The following is a 7,291-nucleotide window of genomic DNA, read 5'->3' as shown; positions in this document are numbered from 1 at the left end:
ACATGATGATTTAAAGAATGTATTTATGCAACTGTAAAACTGAAATTATACAAAGATAAACAGTGAAAAATTGGGATTATAGACTCCAGTAAAATGACAGAATAGGATTTTTGACCAACTATGAACAATGGACATGCCCATACCAACATGTAATTTAGGTCGAGAAACAATTGACAAACAAACAGTGTGAGGGTCACAGCTTTACCTGGTGAGGCATTTTTGCTTCTTCTGCCAACATTAGGGCAAAGAGCTAACTGCGGATCAAAAGTGGCATCAGAAGATTGTTATTGTGAAAAATAACAGGAGGCAGTGCTTTTAGTTTTGGTGTATATATACTAAGCGATTTGAATAAAAACAGACAATCACAACAGCACAACGAGAGACAAGATAATTGACTTAGAATAAATTAATTCCAATAAACGCCCATTGTCCTTTTTCTAGCTCGCCATCTTCAGATCCAGATGAGGATCTGATCCAATGGGGGAAAACCCCCAACCTAAAAGTGTTTTTATAAAAAAAACATTTACACAAAAGAGTATTATATTTCAAGCTAATCAATTGAAAGTTATTTAGAGTACACTTTCAAAATATCAAGAATAAAATAAATTGTCAAATACCCAAGCAGAGTGAGAAAAAGAAAAAGTAAAATAAACAAATAAATATACTGCATAATATCAAACTTAAGTGTTAGGCAGTTAAGTTTAAAATTAAATTGATCAGAACAGAATGTAGCTCAGTACCAATACAACGAAAGTGGGTGTACTGAGCCAATCAGCTGTGACAGCGTCGTGTCATGACAACTCCACCATCATTTCTGGCAAAACAATGCTCCAATGAGCAATCGAGCAGAAGTTTCACGTGCAAAAGCAATACTGCTATCAAATAACAGACTCACCAGGCAATCCAATCAGTAGGTTCAAAGATGTGGATGAATTTGTGAGGAAGCCGCCAGCAGCAACCACAATCACAGTGGAAACAGGTGAAGAAGTTCAAACTGCAGCTGGAGGAGGGGCTTTAAAGAAGCTGGCAGAGTTTGGGGCAACACAGGAAGTGGGCCCGCAAAAACAAAAGTCCCTAACTAACTGCGGGTTACATACGCAAAAAAGAAAAAAACATTTTTGAATGACTTGTACACTACATTCAAGAGGAAACCATTGAGAAATCGATGTTTACTTCTCTCTTCACAGTGCAGCATGGTTGTTTACAGTGCAGGCAATTATGGTAAGCTCCATAGCATCCAACTGTGTCACAGACAAACGTTAGTGATTGGGTCGCTAACGTTCCACACACTCCACACCTCCAGTTTCTTTTTTTTTTCTTTATTTGTTTAGCAGGAGAACATACATTCATTTTACATACATTTTGCAAAGCTTACATGACTTCTCCAATTTTGTATTATTTTTTCCCCATTTAACACATAGCAAACATAAATCCCCATACAGACGTAACAAAAACAAAACCAAGTACGTATAATTACATAAAAAAAACAATTATATAATAAATTAAAAAAATAAAATAAAAATAAAAAACAAAGGGCGTTTGAGGGGGGGTTGGACAGCCTTGAGAAGCTAAAAAGCAACAACACTTTATTTGATTATTCTGCAAATTTTAGTCACATGACATGATAGGTAAGTCACATCAATCTATACATTATAAAGGCAGAGATTTTATGTATGTCACAAAAGGTGCCCACTTGTGAGTGAATTTTGCTGAACTACCTTTCACTGTTAAAATCTTTTCTATCCTTAAGCATGATCTTACAGTATTAAGCCATAGTGAAGTAGATGGAGGTATAGGAGATTTCCAGCTAAGTAAAATGCAGCGCCTAGCAAGGAGAGAACAGAAAGCCAAGACCTCCCCCTGCAGGGGCGACAAATTAAGTGAGGTCACTGGAACTCCAAAAATGGCAATTAGTGGATCACTACGAATCTGGACTCCAAAAGCCCCCCGAGAGTATGGAAAAGACATAGTTCCAAAATTTTTGCAAGCTCGGGCAAAAGAAAAACATATGACTTAAGTTGCAGGGAGAGGTCTGGCATCTATCACACTGATCCAAAACCGAAGGAAAGATTCTAGATAGACAGGATTTTGAGAAGTGGACTCTGTTTATCACTTTAAACTGCACAAGCTGTAACCTGGCACATGGTGTGCTTTGGCGTATATTGAGGATAACTTTATCCCACCATGAATCAGAGAGTTCAACTCCCAATTCACGTTACCAAAGAGTTCTGGTTTTACCTGATGAATTGGGTTCAATTCCCATTAGCTTTCCATATATATTAGAAAGGGGTGATTTCAGACTGGGTTTCAAAACTAGAAGATCGACCCATGGTGGGTCAACAGGAAGGGTTGGAAAATTTGGAAACAATGAAGAAACATAATGTCTAATTTGGAAATAGAGAAACAGATGAGAAGTAGGTAGGTTAAATTTTGAAGATAACTGTAAAACTAAGAAATAGACCATCTTTGTAGAGATCTCTCATTGTACAAATGCCTCTCTCATGCCAAACTCTGTAGCCAACATTAGTGGTCGCAGGAGAAAACATATGATTTTTTAATAACGGCATCTTAGTAGAGGGAGACATAAATTTAAAATGGGACCTAAATTGTGACCAGATCTTAAGTGTAGAAAGCACTATAGGATTTGTAATAACAGAGGGTAGTTTAATTGGTAGTGATGAATATATAATGGAGGCAGGTGAAAAAGGTGTAGAAATCGACTGAATTTCAAGTTTACACCAGATCAGATTGGGTGAATTTAGCCAATAAATCAATTTATGAATATGTGAAGACCACTAGTACATTGTAAAATTGGGTAAGGAAAGACCACCACTTGTGGTGAACTGTTGTAGTAGAGAAAGCCTCAATCTGGGGGCCTTATTGTTCCACAAATATGAAGAGATCATCTGATCCAGGGACTTGAAGAACTGTTTAGGTAAGAATAAAGGGATACATTGAAATAAAAAAAGAAGTCTAGGTAGAACATTCATTTTAATAACATTAATCCTTCCAGTTAGTGAAAGAGGGAGAGAGTTCCATCTCTTAAAATCTGATGCAATTTGAGAGATTAGGGGGGCAAAGTTCTGAGAAAACATTGAGGGTAGAGTACGAGTAATATTAATTCCCAAGTATCTAAACCCTGAGGGGCTGAGTCTAAAAGGTATGTCAGAATGCGTAAGTTCCAAAGCCAATGAATTTACTGGGTAGCATTCACTTTTAAGCAAATTAATTTTGTAGCCAGAGAAAGATCCAAATTTATCAAGAATATCCAAAATTGGAGGAAGACTATGTAAAGGATCCGAAACATACAAGAGAAGGTCGTCTGCATATAAGGACAGTTTAAGTTCAACACCAGAGCGGATAATTCCATGAAAAGAAGAAAGGGATCTTAGCGCAGCAGAAAGAGGTTCAATGGCTAACGCAAACAGGAGAGGAGAAATGGGACAACCCTGTCTAGTACCACGACCTAACGGAAAATAATCAGATTGGACGGAGTTAGTGACAACACAAGCCTGAGGAGATGAATAAAGTAGCTTGATCCAGGCCAAAAACCTCCCACCAAAACCAAACCTATTGAGAACGGCAAAAAGGTACTCACATTCCACTCGATCAAAGGCTTTCTCGGCGTCAAGAGAAATGATCACCTCCGGAGAAGTAGGGGAGTGAGCTGAAAAAATTACATTCAATAGTGTACGAATATTAAAGAACAAATGGCGACCTTTGATGAATCCATTCTGTTCATGCGAAATAATCTGAGGAAGCACCGTCTCAATCCGAGTTGCAAGTATTTTAGCTAAAATCTTAAAATCCACATTTAAGAGTGACAGGGGCCTATAAGACTCGCAAGCAGTGGGATCTTCACCCCTTTTCAACAGGAGAGAAATTGAAGCCTGAGCCAAAGTGGGGGGCAACAGGCCACGCCCCAGGGACTCATTGTAAACCTCGAGAAGAAGAGGGGCTATCTTGTCTTTAAATTTCTTTAAAAATTCAGCAGGAAATCCGTCCGAGCCAGGGGCCTTACCACTTTGCATATTATTGATCGATGCAAAAATTTCTTCCAATTTAATGGGAGCATCAAGTTGATCAGAAACCAAGTTATTTATCCTAGGGACATCTATATTCTGAAGAAAGGCAAATAACTCATCTGAGCCCGATTGAAGTTCAGATTTATACAGATTACAATAAAATTTCTTGAAAATGTCACTGATAGAAACAGGATCAGAAACGAGATTGCCTGACTGATCCTTGATCTGTAATATTGTGCGAGAGCTAGCTTTGCGTTTCAGTTGGTGCGCCAGGAGCCTACTTGGTTTATCTCCATGCTCATAATAAGAGGCTCGAGACCGAATCAAGAGGCACTCTGCATCAGATGTTGTTAGAAGATCAAGTTCAGTTTGAAGATCCAGTCGCTGCTTCAGTAAAGCGGATGATGGATTAGTGGCATTTTGTCTGTCAATTTTCTGAATCTTTGTTGATATTTCTGATATCTTAGCATGGATATTTTTATTAACATTAGCTGAAAAAGAAATAATCTGACCCCGAAGATAGGCTTTTAATGTTTCCCATAATAATGAGAAAGAAACTGTGTCGCTCTTGTTAAGCGTAAGGAAATCATCAATTGTTGATAGGATGAATGTATTGAATGGTTCATCTGATAACAGGAGACTATTAAATCTCCAACAAGGGCAAGAACGGGGTTTATTCGTGAAGTTTATATCAAGGCTTAAAGGGGAATGATCAGAAATAATAATTGGATAGTATTCAGAAGATGAGACTCTGTGCATTAAAGAGCCATCAATAAAAAAAATAGTCTATACAAGAATAGGACTGATGTACTTGAGAAAAAAATGTGAAACAAGTCCTTGTGATTATAGCTCTCACTTGGTAATAGACTCGATGTAGACATTCGCCTCCTCAGGAGAAGTAAAAACTCGCGTAGTTCCACCATGGGTAATCCGCAACCGGGCCGGATGAAGCAAGCCGAACCGGACCCCCTCTATACCACGAAGCCGGCGACGGCAATCTGTAAAGGCTGCCCGAGCTCGGGCCGTCCGAGCAGTATAATCGGGGAAAACGAGGATGGTCATACCGTTCATCTTAATCCGCTGCAGCTCCCTTGCCTTCGACAGGATTTTCACACAGTCATTGTAGTAATGTAGCTTAGCTACGATGGGGCGAGGGCGCTCACCTGCCTTGGGTTTCGGGATCGGGATACGGTGAGCGCGGTCTAGCAACGGTTCCTCCGCGAAACCGAAGGCTTCCTTTAGCAACCGAGAGACCGCAGCCGTCGAAGCCGATAAAGGGTCATCCTCCGGGACACCAATGATGCGGATGTTCTGACGCCGGGACCGGGACTCCAAGTCATCACATTTATCCTCCAACTGTGCCACAGTTTTAGTAAGACTGTCCACTGTCTTCCGGAGGCTAACGATGTCATCAGTGCAGGTGGACAGGGATTTCTCCATCTCAACAACTGTTACGTTTAGCCCCGTGAAACTCTCCTGCACCGCAGTGAGGCCAGAGGACAATTCCTTCTTGAAGGACAGCAGCTCGGACTTAATCGAAGAAAGACTTTCACCGAGAACAGCATGAAACTCTGCTTTAAGTATAGCAGTAAAGTCATCCCGGAGAGCCGCAAGCAGCTCCTGCTTAAGACTGCTGACATCGCTAATTGTAGCGGCTCGGGCCGCCGCCGACCCAAGGCATGACTCAGCACAGGCCGAGGACTCACCACGAGGGGCAGGCCGCAGGTGGGACTGAATCGAATTTCCTCCTTTAACAGACTTTGGTGGCATTTTAGTGTCCAAAAAAAAAAGATAGTGCTATATGTATCGACCACCTATCGTGTGAAGCCGAAGTCGAGAAAAAGTGCCAGGCAGCAATCGAAAAAAAACAGCTAACCCCGCAGGAGCACGCCAAGACACAGCCTACTCCACCGCCATTCAGCCGGAAGTCACCTCCAGTTTCTTTATGGCCCAATCATCTGCGCAGGCCATCTGTCCACCTCGACAGACGGCCGACGAAGCAAAGGACAGAACAATGGGCTGCAGGGGTCAGATCTTCTAAGATAATAAAGAGTGCGAAATTGAATGTGCAAAAAGTTAATGAGTTTTGTAGGAGTCTGTAAAGAAACGTAGAGAAGGGAGGGTTCTTTTTCTTTCTTTTTTCATTGGCAAGGACCACAAAGATATATGTTTAAAGAGTGATTGATGAATGGATGAGGGATGAAGGGGAGGAGGGGTGAAGGGATGAATGTTCTTGATTTGGTCATCTGGAGAGAATGACGTCTTCATTTGGGAAGTGAAGACTCTGTGGAAACGGTTCCTCTTAGGAAACCTCTCGGAGTTTAACTAACTTTCACTTAGTTAAAGTCCAAGTGAAAGTCATGTTGGGTGTGATTGTGCTGTTGATAATAACCTTGGATCCATTCACGCTGATAATGTGATAGCTGTTGCATGTGCTGTCGTAAAAATAAGTAGCAGGAACCCAGTTCTTCTTGGTGCTTGGATCAATTTGGAACACATGGGCCCAGTGGTTTAGATCGGCTGCTCCATGTTTATAATGCTGAATTCAAGTTGAGATGCAGCAAAAAGAAAAAGCAAAGCATGGTTATGGATGAAGAAGGATTAAATGAAGGAATTAAAAGGAAAAAGGAGGGTGGGTTTGATGAAACAGACAGATGAGTGAGTGATACCTACTTGCTAAATATTTTTTTTAACTGGTAGGATATTCTAGTGAAAGGATTAGTGCATATATCTATAGCTTTCATTTTAAATGGGTAGGATATTCAGATGAAGGAAGTGATCTTCTTGTGGTTTTGTCATGGATATAAATTGTTCCAATGCTAAGCTAAGCATAACTCCTAACCTTTCACTTCAGTCCTGTCATTCAAACAATGTTATCCAATATAATTAACATTAACACAACCCGCTATAGTTTTCTGTTTGTAAACATGACTGCAGGAGTTTTGGACGCCCTGACAGATAGACTGAGCTATCTATCCGTGCTACGGTAGGAAAATCTGACAAAGTAGCACTGATAAACAGAACATCTGTACTGTGCAGCTAGCGCAGGGATTCTTGCTTCTCAGCCTGGATCGTATCTGTGGTCGTCGCCCACCATATCAGCTCTGCTCTTCCTTCTGACTGAGCTCCTTTTATTCCTCTCTGCCAACACCTGTATGAGCAGGAAGTACTGCGCTCCGCCTCACGACCAGTTCAGAGTGTCTTTGAGGAGTTAAAGGAGAAAACAAGAATATAACCAAATATTAAAAATCTGATTTTACTCTGTG

Source organism: Poeciliopsis prolifica, unplaced genomic scaffold (assembly GCF_027474105.1).
Source record: "Poeciliopsis prolifica strain line A6 unplaced genomic scaffold, Auburn_PproV2 SCAFFOLD096, whole genome shotgun sequence".
Taxonomy (NCBI): Eukaryota; Metazoa; Chordata; class Actinopteri; order Cyprinodontiformes; family Poeciliidae; genus Poeciliopsis; species Poeciliopsis prolifica.
The sequence above is the reverse complement of the archived record's forward strand: the minus strand, read 5'-3'. Positions refer to the sequence as shown.